The following is a 12,544-nucleotide window of genomic DNA, read 5'->3' as shown; positions in this document are numbered from 1 at the left end:
ACCCCCCTTACCCCCGCTGCCACCTTTAACAGCCCCATCTTGGCTCCAAGGCCCTTCCCTCTGAAAGTCTTACCCTTGAGAAGGAACAGGTTTTGTCCTAGGGTGCCTTTTATTTGTCTTGAAAATTCAACTCCAGTCTGATGCTCCTCAGAAAAGCTTCGTTCAGCCACCACTGGCACAGAAGCAAGAAGTGATGGCTTTGGTCCGCAGGATGGATGCTTTCACTCCAGCTCAGACTCTGAGACTGCAAGAACCAATTTCCTCACCTGCCTTCTTAAGAAGCAACACACCAAAGCAAGCATGAGTTTTTTTTCTGGAGCCATTCCAGATGGGACTCACGCGAAGTAAAGATATTCTTGTGGTTAGCAAGACTTTGCCCCTGCCTGACGAAACAAGAAACTTAACGTTACTTTTTTCATTCCGCATCATCTCTCCCAACTTCTTTCTTTGCAACCCCAACCAAGTTTTTCCTGTCTTAGCAAATGACACCACTGTCCTGATGCATCAGCCAGGAACCTGGTTCTCCCTCTCTTTCATCCCACATCACCAAGTCCTGACGACCCTTCTTTCACCATATATCTTGATCCTGTTGGTTTCTCTCCAGCTCTCCTGCCACCATCCTAGCCCAAGTGGGGTTACCAGATAAAAGTACAGATGCCCAGTTAAATTGGAATTTCAGATAGACAATTATGGTTTTTTTTTTAGTATAAGTATACCCATGCAAAATTTGATCTTCGGACAAGCAAAGAATAACACTTTTAGGATAAGTATGTCCTTGGCAATATGTGAGACATACTTATACTAAAAAAAAATATATATATATTATTTGCATATCAGAAATTCAAATTTAACTAGGTATCCTGTATTTTTATTTGCTAAACCGGGCAGCCCGAAGTCCAAGGCACCATCACTGCATCTGGACCACTGTAGTAACTCCTCCCGGGTCTCCCTCCACTCTTGTTCCAATCACACAGCTGCCAGAGAGCGCTTGAAGAAGTAAAGCAGATCAGGACACTCCCCTATTTTAAAACCTCAAGGTGTCACCACGGTTCTTGAAATAACAAACAAAATCATTGTTAAAAACAGCTTTATTCAGACATGATTCACTTTCTATACAATTTCTTCATTTAAAGTGTACAACTCAGTGGCTTTTAAAATACTCACAGAGACGTGCAACCATCGCCCCATTTCAGAACATTTTTACCACCCCAGAAAGGATCCCAACTCCCTTTGGCCACATCACCCCTAACTCTCCCCTAGGCAACCAATGTTCTACTTTCTGTCTCTATAAATTTCTATGTTCTGGACATTTTATATACTAAATGGATTCATATAGTATGTGGTTGTTTGTGACTGGCTTCTTTCACTTAGCAAAGTGTTTTCAAGGTTCATCCATGTTATATAATGTATCAGCACTTCATTCCTTTTTCTGACTGAATAATATTCTACTGTATGGACAGACCATGTTTTGTTTATCCATTCATTCCCCCGATGGGACATTTGGGTTGTTTCCACCTTTTGGTGATTGTGAATAACAGTGCTATGAACATTCATGTATAGGTTTTTGTGTAACCAGATGTTTTCATTTCTCTTGGGTATATACTTAGGAATAGAATTGCTGGATTAAATCATTTTCAATCACGTTTAATCATTCGAGGAACTGCTATACTATTTCTCCAAAGCGGCTGTACCGCTTGACATCCCCACCAGCAGTGCATGGGAATTCAGTGTACACACTTTCCTAGTCAAACCTATCTGTGGTCTGAAGAAGCTAAGTCCTTTCCACCTCAAGGACTTCTGCACACACTTCCCTCTTTCTAAAACATTCTGTCTGCATCACTCCTCAATATATCCGCCCCACCTTCACTCTTCAGCTCTTGGCTGAAACGTGACCTCCTCAGATAAGCCATCCCTGAGCACCTTATCTAGGTAATGTGTCCACACACCATTTTCTACATCACCGAAATTGACTCTTACCTTAATGGGTGAATTGTTTTCTTTATTATTTATTTGCGTGTCTCCCCCATTAGAACAGAGGCTCCCTGAGGGTGGGAGCCACATCTACCTTGTTCATCTTGTGTTCTCAGCCCCTAGCACAGAGCCTGGTTCCTAGCATGTACTCAGTAATTGTTGGTTGAATGAATAAATGAATGAATTAATGAACAAACTAATCCATGAACGATGGAGCTGAGAGAGGGCACAAGGTATTTCTAATGTTTGTATCCACACATAATAAATGCTCAATAAATATTTCTGTTGTTGATGAGGCTGCAAGTAATAAGGATATGCACAACTACACACACACACAGAGTAGCAAAGAGAAAGATAAACTCACTCCTTTAAGAAAGAAGCGAGGGATGTCACTTGTAGGTCTCATAAATCTCAACACAAGTGCCCGTGCAGGAGATAGAGAGAGCAGCTTGGTCTTTTCCACTTTGCAATCTGCTGATGACAAGTCTCTTCTCCTTTCTGTTTCAGTAGAAAAATCACTCTGAGCACTTTGGAACTCTAATTACAGGTGGCACAGAAATGGAAGAAAAATAGGAAATCAAACATCTGAGCCAATAAGTTGTGATTTACACGGACACTTAATAGCAGGAAAGTGCCCCTCAAAATTATCTCAAGCACTTTGCAGATGGACATCAGGGGAGCTGTCGTGAGGATGAAGTCAGGGATGGCTGTAATATGCCAGAGTTCTCCGGAGACGTGTCAGTGTTGTGAATCTTAATGTCCATTTTCACAAGATGTCTCCAAGATCAATGCCATATTAAGACCTTCTGAAATCGGACTCTAGGCCACCGCCGTAGCCTGATCTCTCAACAACTTCACCTCCTCACCACTTGCCGTAATCATCTCAACCTCTTATAGCTTTCCACCCTATCATGCTCTCTCTTCCTTGGAACTCTCATCCCTTCTCACCTGCACTTGCCTAACTCCTACCAGGTTTTATTCTAGAGGTCACCTCCTCCCAGAAGCCTTCCCTCCCTTCCTCCTTCTCCAGACTGGGTTCAGATTGACTTCTGGTTCTGCATGTAAAGAGCCTGAAAGTCTCCCACTCCATCCTAACAAGTAAAAAGCCGAACAGATTGAAAAATCAACAATCCTTCTTGAGTCTGTAAGAGAGGTGAGGACACACCAGGCAAACCACTGCTCTCAAGACTGGAGGAACAGACAGGTGAATAGAGTCTCAGCTTACCGGAGCAGAAACTCACAAGTGCAAACCACTGCAGGAACCAGCGCCAATTGTTACCAATTGTCCAAAAATAATAACAACATATTCAATTATGTATGCTTATATATATATTTTTTATGCAAGTACAGATATGCATAAGAATGCTTATATATAAGTGAAGTGAATGACAATGACATGAAGAATGGGAGGGAGGACTTCGAATTATTTTGTTATTATAAAGTGCTCACACTACCTGCGAAATTGTATACTGTTATTTAAAAGCAGACTGCGGTTCGTTGTAAATGTATATTGCAAACTCTAAGGCAACCACTAAAAAAAAGTTAAAAAAAAAAATATAACTGATATACTAAGAAAGGAGGTAAAATGGAGACATATAAAATGATCAGTTAAAACCACAAAAGGCAGAAAAGGAGTAGAAGACAGAAATAGGAAGAAAGGACAAGGACAACAAATAGAAAATAGTAACAAAAACAGTAGACATTAATCCAACGATATCAATAATCACTTTGAACATTAATGGTCTAAATGCACCAAATTAAAAAAAAAAAAGTTTGTCAGAGTGGATTAGAAAAACAAAACCCCAAACATATGTTGTCTACAAGAAACCCATTTTAAATATAAAGAGACACATAGATTAAAAGTAAATGGATGGAGAAAAATATACCATGCTAACATTAATCAAAAGAAAACAGAGGTAGCTATATTAATTTCAGACAGAGCAGATGTCTGAGCAAGAAAATGATCAGGAATACAGAGGGCATTACATAATCATAAAGGAGTCAGTTCACCATGGAGACATAACAATCCTTAACTTGGATGTGCCTAACAACAGAGCATCAAATCATGTGAGGCAAAAACTGATAGAATAGCAAGGAGAAATAGACGAATCCACTGTCATAGTCGGAGACTTCAACACCCTTCTATCAGAAATGGACAGATCTGGCAGGCAGAAAATCAGTAAGGACAGAGTTGAACTCAACAACACCATCAATCAACTGGATGTAATGAACTCCTGTAGACTACTTCGTCCAACAACAGCATAATACATATTCTTCTCAGGCTCACATGGAATATTTACCAAGACAGACCACACTCTGGCCCAAAAAACACAGCTTAAAAATTTAAAAGAATAGAAATAATATTGTGTTCTCAGATCACAATCGAATTGAAGTACAAATCAATAACAAAGATAATTGGAAAAAATCCCCAAATACGTGGAGATTAAACAATACACTTCTAAATAACACATGAAGGAAGAAATCTCAAGAGAAATTTTAAAATAATTTTAACTAAATAAAAATGAAGACACAACTTGTCTAAATTTGTGGGATGCAGGGAAAAGGGTGCCTACAGGGAAATTTATAGCATTAAATACACATGTTAGAAAAGAAAGTTCTAAAATCAATCATCTGAATTTCCACCTTAGGAAACTAGAATAAGAAGAACAAGTTCAACACAAGCAGAAGAAAAATAGTTCATTGGAGTAGTAATCAGTAAAATTGAAACCGGGAAATCAAAAGCTGAATCTTTGAAAAAGATCAATAAAATTGATAAGCCTCACGCCGGGCAAAGAAAAAGAGAGGATATAAATTACTAATATCAGAAATAGAAGAAGACACTACTACAGATCCTGTGGACATTAAAAGGATAATAAAGGATTACTGCGAACAACTCTGCCCACAAATTTGATAACCTATTAGATGCAACAGACCAATTCCTTTAAAGATAAAATCTGCCAAAAATCACACAAGAAGAGACAAACAATCTGGATAGGCTTATATCTATTAAAGAAATTGAGTCTATCATGAATAACCATCCAAAACCAAAAGCACCAGCCCAGATGGGTTTACTGGTGAATTTTACCATTCTAGGAATAAATTATACCAATTCTCTATAATCTCTTTCAGAGGCTAGAAGCAGATGGAATACTTCCTAACTCATCCTATGAAGCCAGCGTTACCCTAATACCCAAATCAGAAAAAGACATTACCAGAAAAAAAAAAACACACATATGCAAAAAGTCTAAACAAAATATTAGCAGGTCAAATCCAACAATGCATATAAAAATTGTACACCATGACCAAATGGGTTTTAACCCAGGTATGCAAGGCTAGTTCAACACTCAAAAATCAATTAATGTAATTCATCCCATCAACAGGCTAAAAAAATTACACGGTCTTATCAATAGATGTAGAAAAAGCATTTGACAAAATCCAGCACCCATTCATGAAAACTCTCAGAAAACTAGGACTAGAGGGGAACTTCCTCAACTTGCTAAAAAATATATACAAAAAATGTACAGCTAATATAGTACTTAATGGTGAGAAACTAGAAGCTTTTCCACTAAAATCAGGAAGAAGGTAAAGAGGTCTCCTCTTACTACTTCTTTTCAACATCATACTGGAAGATTTTTAGGTTGAAAAATAGAAATCCAACTTAAAATGACTTTAGCTAAAAAGAAAATTTATTTTTGCTCTGGGAGGTCAAGAGTAGAAGTCAACTCAGGCTCTCAAACAAGGCTTTTCAGACGGCTCTTGCTGGTGTTTCTCTTTCTCCTTCTCTTCCTCCCTCCCTTGCCTCCCCTCCTCCATGTCACTTGATTTCTGTGACCCCTGCTTTTCTCATTGGCAAGATATTAAAGATAATCTAGACCAATGAGCGCCAGAAGCACAGAGTGCTGGGCCCCACCCCAGAGTCTGACCAAGAATTTACACTTCCAACAAATTCTCATACGATCCTGATGCTGCTGGTCCAGGGCCCCACACTTTGAGATGATTTTCTGGAGACTTTTCAAATCTGAAATTGTATGGATCTAAAAGTTGTGGGAATAAGGAAAAGATTAACAATAAGGATAGGTTTTCAGATTTGGAATCATGATCACGGGAGTTTGCTGGCAATTTTTAAATTGTGCTAAAATATATATAACAGAATTTACCATCTTAACCACTTTTAAGTGTACAATTCAGGGGCATTAAGTACATTCACATTGTTGTGCAGCCATCACCACTGTCCATCTCTACAGCTTTTTCATCATCCGAAACTGAAACGCTGTCCCAATGAAACACTAACTTCTCATCGCCCCTCCTCACAGCCCCTGACAACCACCATTCTAGGGTCTGGATAAATTTGACAGCTCTAGGTCCCTCATGTAAGTGGAATTATTCAGCATTTGTCCTTTCGTGTCTGGCTTATTTCACTTAACTCAGTGTTTTCAAGATTCATCTATGTTGTAGATTGTGTCAGAATTTCCTTCTTTTTTTAAGGCTACATAATATTCCATTGTATGGCTAGGCCATATTTTGTTTACTCAGTCATGTGTCGATAGCATAGCTGTGTTTTGACTTAGGTGTCAGGACTTTTCACGTGAATAAAGATGGAAGACCTAAGATGGTTATCGTCGTGGTTATCGTAGGGTATCGCGGGAAGCCAGCCTGAGACGGAGACTGGCATTCAGGAGATATATTAGGGACACCCTTGAGATCGCCACCTATGGAAGGGAGGAGAAGGAAGCAGGACCGGGCACAGGCCAAAGCTGAGCTATGATGTGGTCCCTGTTGCATCTTAGAGTTGTCTCAAATGTTGGCAAAGCGATCTGGCCTCTATACCCACATGTTGATGAGTCAGTGGATGTGAACTGCCCCTGGAAGGAAATACACTCAGTTTCTTCAACTGAGACCATCCCCACAGGGGACTAACAGCTGAGGGCAGTCTTCCCGCAACACTTATGGCACCTGGAGGAATATATCCTTCCTTCCTGAAGGGAACTGTGTTCCAAACTTGGCTGCTCATTGGAATTACCTTGGGGTCTGTAAAAGCTACTGCTGTCTGGCTCCCATCCCAGACATTCTGATTTAATTGGTCTGGGGTGTGTCCTGAGTCTCAAGATTTTAAAAAGCTCCCCAGGTACAGCAAAAATTGAGAATCACTGCTGAGAAGTTCCGAGAAGTGCATCACAGTGCATGCCAGAGTTACTCCATTGTATTTCACCAACTGTTCTTTTCTATGCATCTCTCCTCTCTCCACTTTGTAATAGAATCTCTTACTGTTTTATCTTTGGAGAGGAGCTCTGGGAACATATACTCTGGACCATATACTTGCTAATCCATTGCATATTAGTCAGTGTTCAGCTGTAGGGACAGACTCCCTTCTAAGAAGAAAAAATATGATCACACCGGAATAAGTTGCTTGCAGGCTTATTGAGAGGGCTGAAGATAGACCTGAGGCTGAGCTCTTAGGAAGAACCCTAAGGCCTTGCTTTTGCAGGAAGCAGGAAGCAGGAAGCTGGCTACACGTCCATCTCCAACTAACTCCGTAAGCCAGGGGATCATAATGGCCCACCATGGGTCAGCTGCCCATCTCTGTGACCAAGGAATGCAGAGGCTCCTAAGACTGGAGCCTCTATCAGCACCACAGGATCAAAGGAGGGGGAGAAATTCTCAAAAAGCAGAGGGCGAATGCTGGGCAGGTACAAATGAGCCACGAAAAGATACAAGACACTGTAATAGCCAGGGAAACCAGTGAAGTCTGAGATTTCCTTATTTGTGTACTTTACCTCAAAGTAAAGATGGAAAAATGCAGAGATGACACATAAAGCCAACCTTCATTATTAAAAACCTTGTCATCAAATTCCTGAAACTGGAATATGTGGAAAATGAGTTTCAACTCCTAGTAAGTGCATGTGTATCTCCCCAAAGTCCCTTTTGTCAACTGCCCCATTGCTATTTCTACCTCCAACTCCCAGAGGAAAAGGCAAAGCCACTATCAAGAATTTTATGTGTATCCTTCCATCTATTTTGAAGACACACAAGTGAGTGTGCCCGTGAATAATTTATAACATTGTTTCATATGTTTCAGATTTATACACACAGTATCAAACTGCACAAATGCCTTTTTTTAACTCAAGATTGTTTCTGAAATCTGTTTATAGACGTAGTTCATGCCTTGTAATTCCTTACAGTATTCCATAGTACAAATATACCACATTTTATTTATCCACTCTCCTCTTGAGGGGCATTTTTTTTTTTTTGCTTCCTAATTAATTTTGGCAAACAATACTGCAGTGAACATCTCTGAGAGTCCCTGGGATACTTTCTCTAAAGCAGCAGATACTGTCATTTGTTCCTTCTCCCTTACTAAGAAAACCCTGATTTTGTGTGGATAGCTTTGGGCACATTCTCAAAGAATAAATTATAATTCATCTAAGGTAAAGGTTGGCAAAAAGTTTCCATAAAGGGCAAGACAGTAAATAATTTAGCCTTTCAACCATGCAATTTCTGTCTCAAGTGTTCAGTTCTCCTGTTACAGTGTAAAAAACACACCCAGATGATGCATAAATGTATGGGTGTGTGTTCCAATAAAACTTTATTTACATAAATAGGTGGATCACCAAAGAAGATATACAGACAGCAAATAAGCATATGAAAAGATGTTCAACATCATTAGCCTTTAGGCAAAAGCAAATTAAACTACAATGAGATATCTACATACCTGTCGAATGGCTAAAATAATAATAATTTTAAAAAATAGTGTCAATACCAAATGCTGGAGAGGATGCAGGAAAACTGGGATCACACATCCATTGCTGGTGAGAGTGTAAAATGGTACAGCCACTCTGGAAGACAGTTTGGCAGGTTCTTAGAAAACTACACATGTGACTACCACATGATCCAACAATTGCATTTTTCTAAAAAGGGGCAGACAGTATGATTTTAGGCTTTGCGGCCCATACCGTTTCTGTTGAAGCTATTCAACTCTGCTGTTGTAGCACAAAAGCAGCCAGAGATAGATAATACGTTAATGAGTGATGGTGACTGCGTACCCACCCATAAGATTATTACAAAAACAGGCAGTGCACCAGACTGGTTCACACACCATAGCTTCCTAGTCCCTGCTCTGGACTTATTGTCAAGAAAATAATAAAAATCCTTATGATTTAAGTCTCTACCAGTGGGATTGTCTGTTCCTTGTGCCAAATGCATACTAACTGGTATATCCAGGGCACAGTTTCTCACACTCGGTGCTGTTGACATTGTGGGCCAAAGAATTCTTTGTTGTCTGTGCATTATAGGATGTTAAGCAGCATCTCTAGCTTCTTCCCGTTGGAGGCTTAATCGCACCCTTCGATTTTGACAACCAAAGGTCTCCTGGGGAGCAACTGTCCCTTGTTGAGTCCCTATTGACAGATCTGGAGTCAACAGCTAGAAATGGAATCACCGGGTCATAGGCCATGTGCATTTTCTGTTTTTCCAGGTCTGCCAAATTGTTCTTCAGCATTTATCCTCATTTACCCTCTCATCAGTATAATTTCAAGCCTAGTGATTCACTTGTTTAAACTAAGCTCAGTTGCCTCCAATAAAGTGAATATTGCCTGAGCAAAGGACAATATGTCTGAATTTTCACAGCGGGAGTGCAGGTTTAATCAACCCTGTCTCTTGCGTCTCCAGTAATCAAGGCATTAGGTTTTATTTAAGTGAGGTTTACCCTTTACACTTAAAGTATTGATGAGACTATAATTATGGGGTGGTTAATTTTTTTCCCTCCCCTGCTGTGGACATTTGTCTGCTGTTCCCTCTTTACTTACAACAAAAAGATCCTTAAGGGAGAGGTATCAAATGAATAATTAGGAGATCCCTGGAGAGGGAGTTACCCCATCTTTTCAGGTATCAGAGGGTGAAATAGGATAAATGTGAGAGATGAGAGCTGTCCTGCTCTGAGTCTATTGAATGAAAGGGACTATCCTGGGAATAACTGTGATGTAATTGAATATTGAACTCACTGAAACCTGAGTCCTCTTGTTTTCCCAGTGGCTTTGGGTCAGGGTCCCTGTTCTGTTTCTTAAGTGGATGCTTAATAATCCCGATATGTCAACAAGGACCATAACTAACATTTATTGAGTGCTGAGCACTTTGCTAAACACTTGATGCAGTCTCTCTTTTCATCCTTACCACAACGCAATGAAGTAATACGGTTATTACTCCCATTTTACAGATGGGAAAGCGGAGGCTCAGAGAGGTGAAAAATATGCCCAAACCTAGGTCTCTCTGGCTTGGAGTGTCCAACCACTCTGCTACAACTTCAATTCAAGAGCTCCGTTGTTCACCAAGCTGACTCCTGGCATCGAATCTGGCCCTGGCATCAATACATGGCTTCGGGAAACACAGCTGTTTGGAGGAGGCAACACTGTTCACTCATTTGCCACTTCACCAAGCCATACGAATTAAAACACCATAAGGTAAGGCTCACTCGGTCTCAGATACCAGGATAGGTAATTATCGTTTTAATTAAAGAAAAGAAATCCACACCCCCCCCTTCCTGCTCAAAACACTTGAGTATTGATTTCTGTAGGAGGTAAAGAAATGATCTGGGACAAGAAAATTTTTTTGTGTTATTGATTATAACAATTCTATGTGCATCACTGTGTATGTCTGAAAGACAGAAAGACAAATCAGGATACTCACCATTCATTCATTCACTCATTCATTCACTCATTCATTCATTGAGTCTTCCTTTCAACAAATATTTACTGAATACCTGTTGTGTGCTCTGCTCAATTGTGAGCACTGGGGTACCACAGGAAGCCTTTGTGGGCTAGAAAAATCTGTCTTATGTCTTCACTCTATGAGAGAGAGGTTGTGCATCCTTGCAACTGGTTAGGAAAGTTTTCTCTGAATAAAGGTATTAACTGGATTTCATGAACTGTTTCTCAAAATAAGGCCCTAAAACAACTCCTTCCTTAGAGGTCTCCAACAGGGCACAGAAGAGGAAGAAGGGGGACAGGTGAACAGTCCTAGAACTCAGCACTTCTCAAGAACCCAGAAAGCACATGCTGGCTGTCAAAGCAGCCACAGTCTGGTGAATAGCTGCTTCTAACAACCATTTCAGGACATTCTTTCCCTCTTATTGCCTCTGTATTCATTTGCTAAGGTCGCCATAACCAACTGCCACAGACTGAGTGGCTTAAATAACAGAAAGTTATTTTTTCACAATTCTGGAAGCCAGAAATCTGAGATCCAGGAGCTGGCAGGGTTAGTTTCTCCTAAGGCCTCCCTGTTGGCTTGCAGATGGCCACCTTCTTAATGCCCTTTTCTTCCTTTTTTAAAATAAGGACACCAGTCTTATTGGATTAGGGCCTCATGCTAATGACCTCATCTTAACTTAATTAAGACTTCCACAAAGGAATTTGGGGGAGGGAGCCACAGTTCAGCCTCCCTCCCTCTTCCCAAGTCCCCAATGGTGACATAATACTAACGAGCACAAACTCTGGGGCCAGACAGCTGTATGACCTTGGATTAAAGTATTTAAAGCTCTGCCTCAGTTTGGACATCCATAATATAGGACTAGTAATAGTCCATGTACCATGACATAGAGTTATTATCAGGGTTAAATGAGTTAATATATCTGAGGCACTTAGAACAGTGCCTAGCATAGAGTCAGCGCTATATGTGTTTATTAAATTAAGCATTAAAATTGAAAAAAAACCTCATTTTTTTCTACAGTGTTAGGAGAGCATTATGTTGTTACTCTCCCAAAGAATTTGCTTCTTCCGGACGATACTTAACAGTGACAGAATCGCCAATTCACAATAGGAGAACCATGCCCTCCAACATTCTTCAAAGCACGCTGTTTAGCAACTACGTGATCGACTTTAAAATATTAACAGTAGCCGACATTTATTAAATGCTAAAGACGTGCTGGACACTGCGCTAAGGGCTTTACCGGTATAATCTCTTTTAACTCTGAGGTCGCTACCGTTATGATTCCCACTCTACAGCCGAGGAAATGGAGGCTCCAAAAAGCCTCGTCTCCAGGCCACGTTCCCCAAGGAGCGAATGGTGGGAGAGGCCAAAACAGCTCCAGTGTACACCCGTTAGAGACTCAGACGTGGTGTGGTGCCGGTGGTGGGGGGCAGGTCTTTCCCTTTCCCCCACTTTTCCATCACCCCCTTCTCTTCTCCCTCTGATGAATGACACGTCCCCATGGCCAAGGCTGCACTCTCTTGGCTACAGTAAACATCCAAGTGGCTGGGACCCGACCCAGCGCCACCTCGTGAGCCCAGCACTTGGAGGGGCAGGCTTCCAAACAGGGTAATAATCGTCCCATTAAAATTAATGTCCATGAAGTGAGCCGTTAAAAGCGTGCAGATTAAAAAAAGGGGGGTGGGGCGGAGGGAATTGTTCAATTTAAATCCAAAGGGCTTTTTAAATAGACACTGTATCTTCGTTCTTGGAACGCTACACCGGGCAAGGGATCAGGTCCCCTCTGCAAAGACTAGGGGGGATTAAGGAGGTGAGTCTCAAGAGGATGGGAAAGTGGTTCTAGCCAGAAGCACAGAGAACCAAGGTTTATCCAGGG

The 12,544-nt window shown here is 40.8% G+C and overlaps 1 long non-coding RNA gene across 2 annotated transcripts in view; it reads left to right on the top strand.

Moving 5' to 3' along the window:
- Window positions 1–11,893, top strand: part of LOC107195442 — a 35,914-nt gene extending 24,021 nt beyond the window's left edge. For both annotated transcript variants that reach the window (XR_003045371.1, XR_003045370.1), the window contains 2 exons: window positions 10,181–10,424; window positions 11,689–11,893. This is a non-coding gene — a long non-coding RNA (uncharacterized LOC107195442). The remainder of the gene's footprint in view (window positions 1–10,180; window positions 10,425–11,688) is intronic.
- The last annotated feature ends 651 nt before the right edge of the window (window positions 11,894–12,544 follow it).

The sequence above is a fragment of the Pteropus alecto genome, unplaced genomic scaffold (genome assembly GCF_000325575.1).
Source record: "Pteropus alecto unplaced genomic scaffold, ASM32557v1 scaffold113, whole genome shotgun sequence".
In the NCBI taxonomy this organism is placed as follows: Eukaryota; Metazoa; Chordata; class Mammalia; order Chiroptera; family Pteropodidae; genus Pteropus; species Pteropus alecto.
The sequence above is the reverse complement of the archived record's forward strand: the minus strand, read 5'-3'. Positions and strand labels throughout refer to the sequence as shown.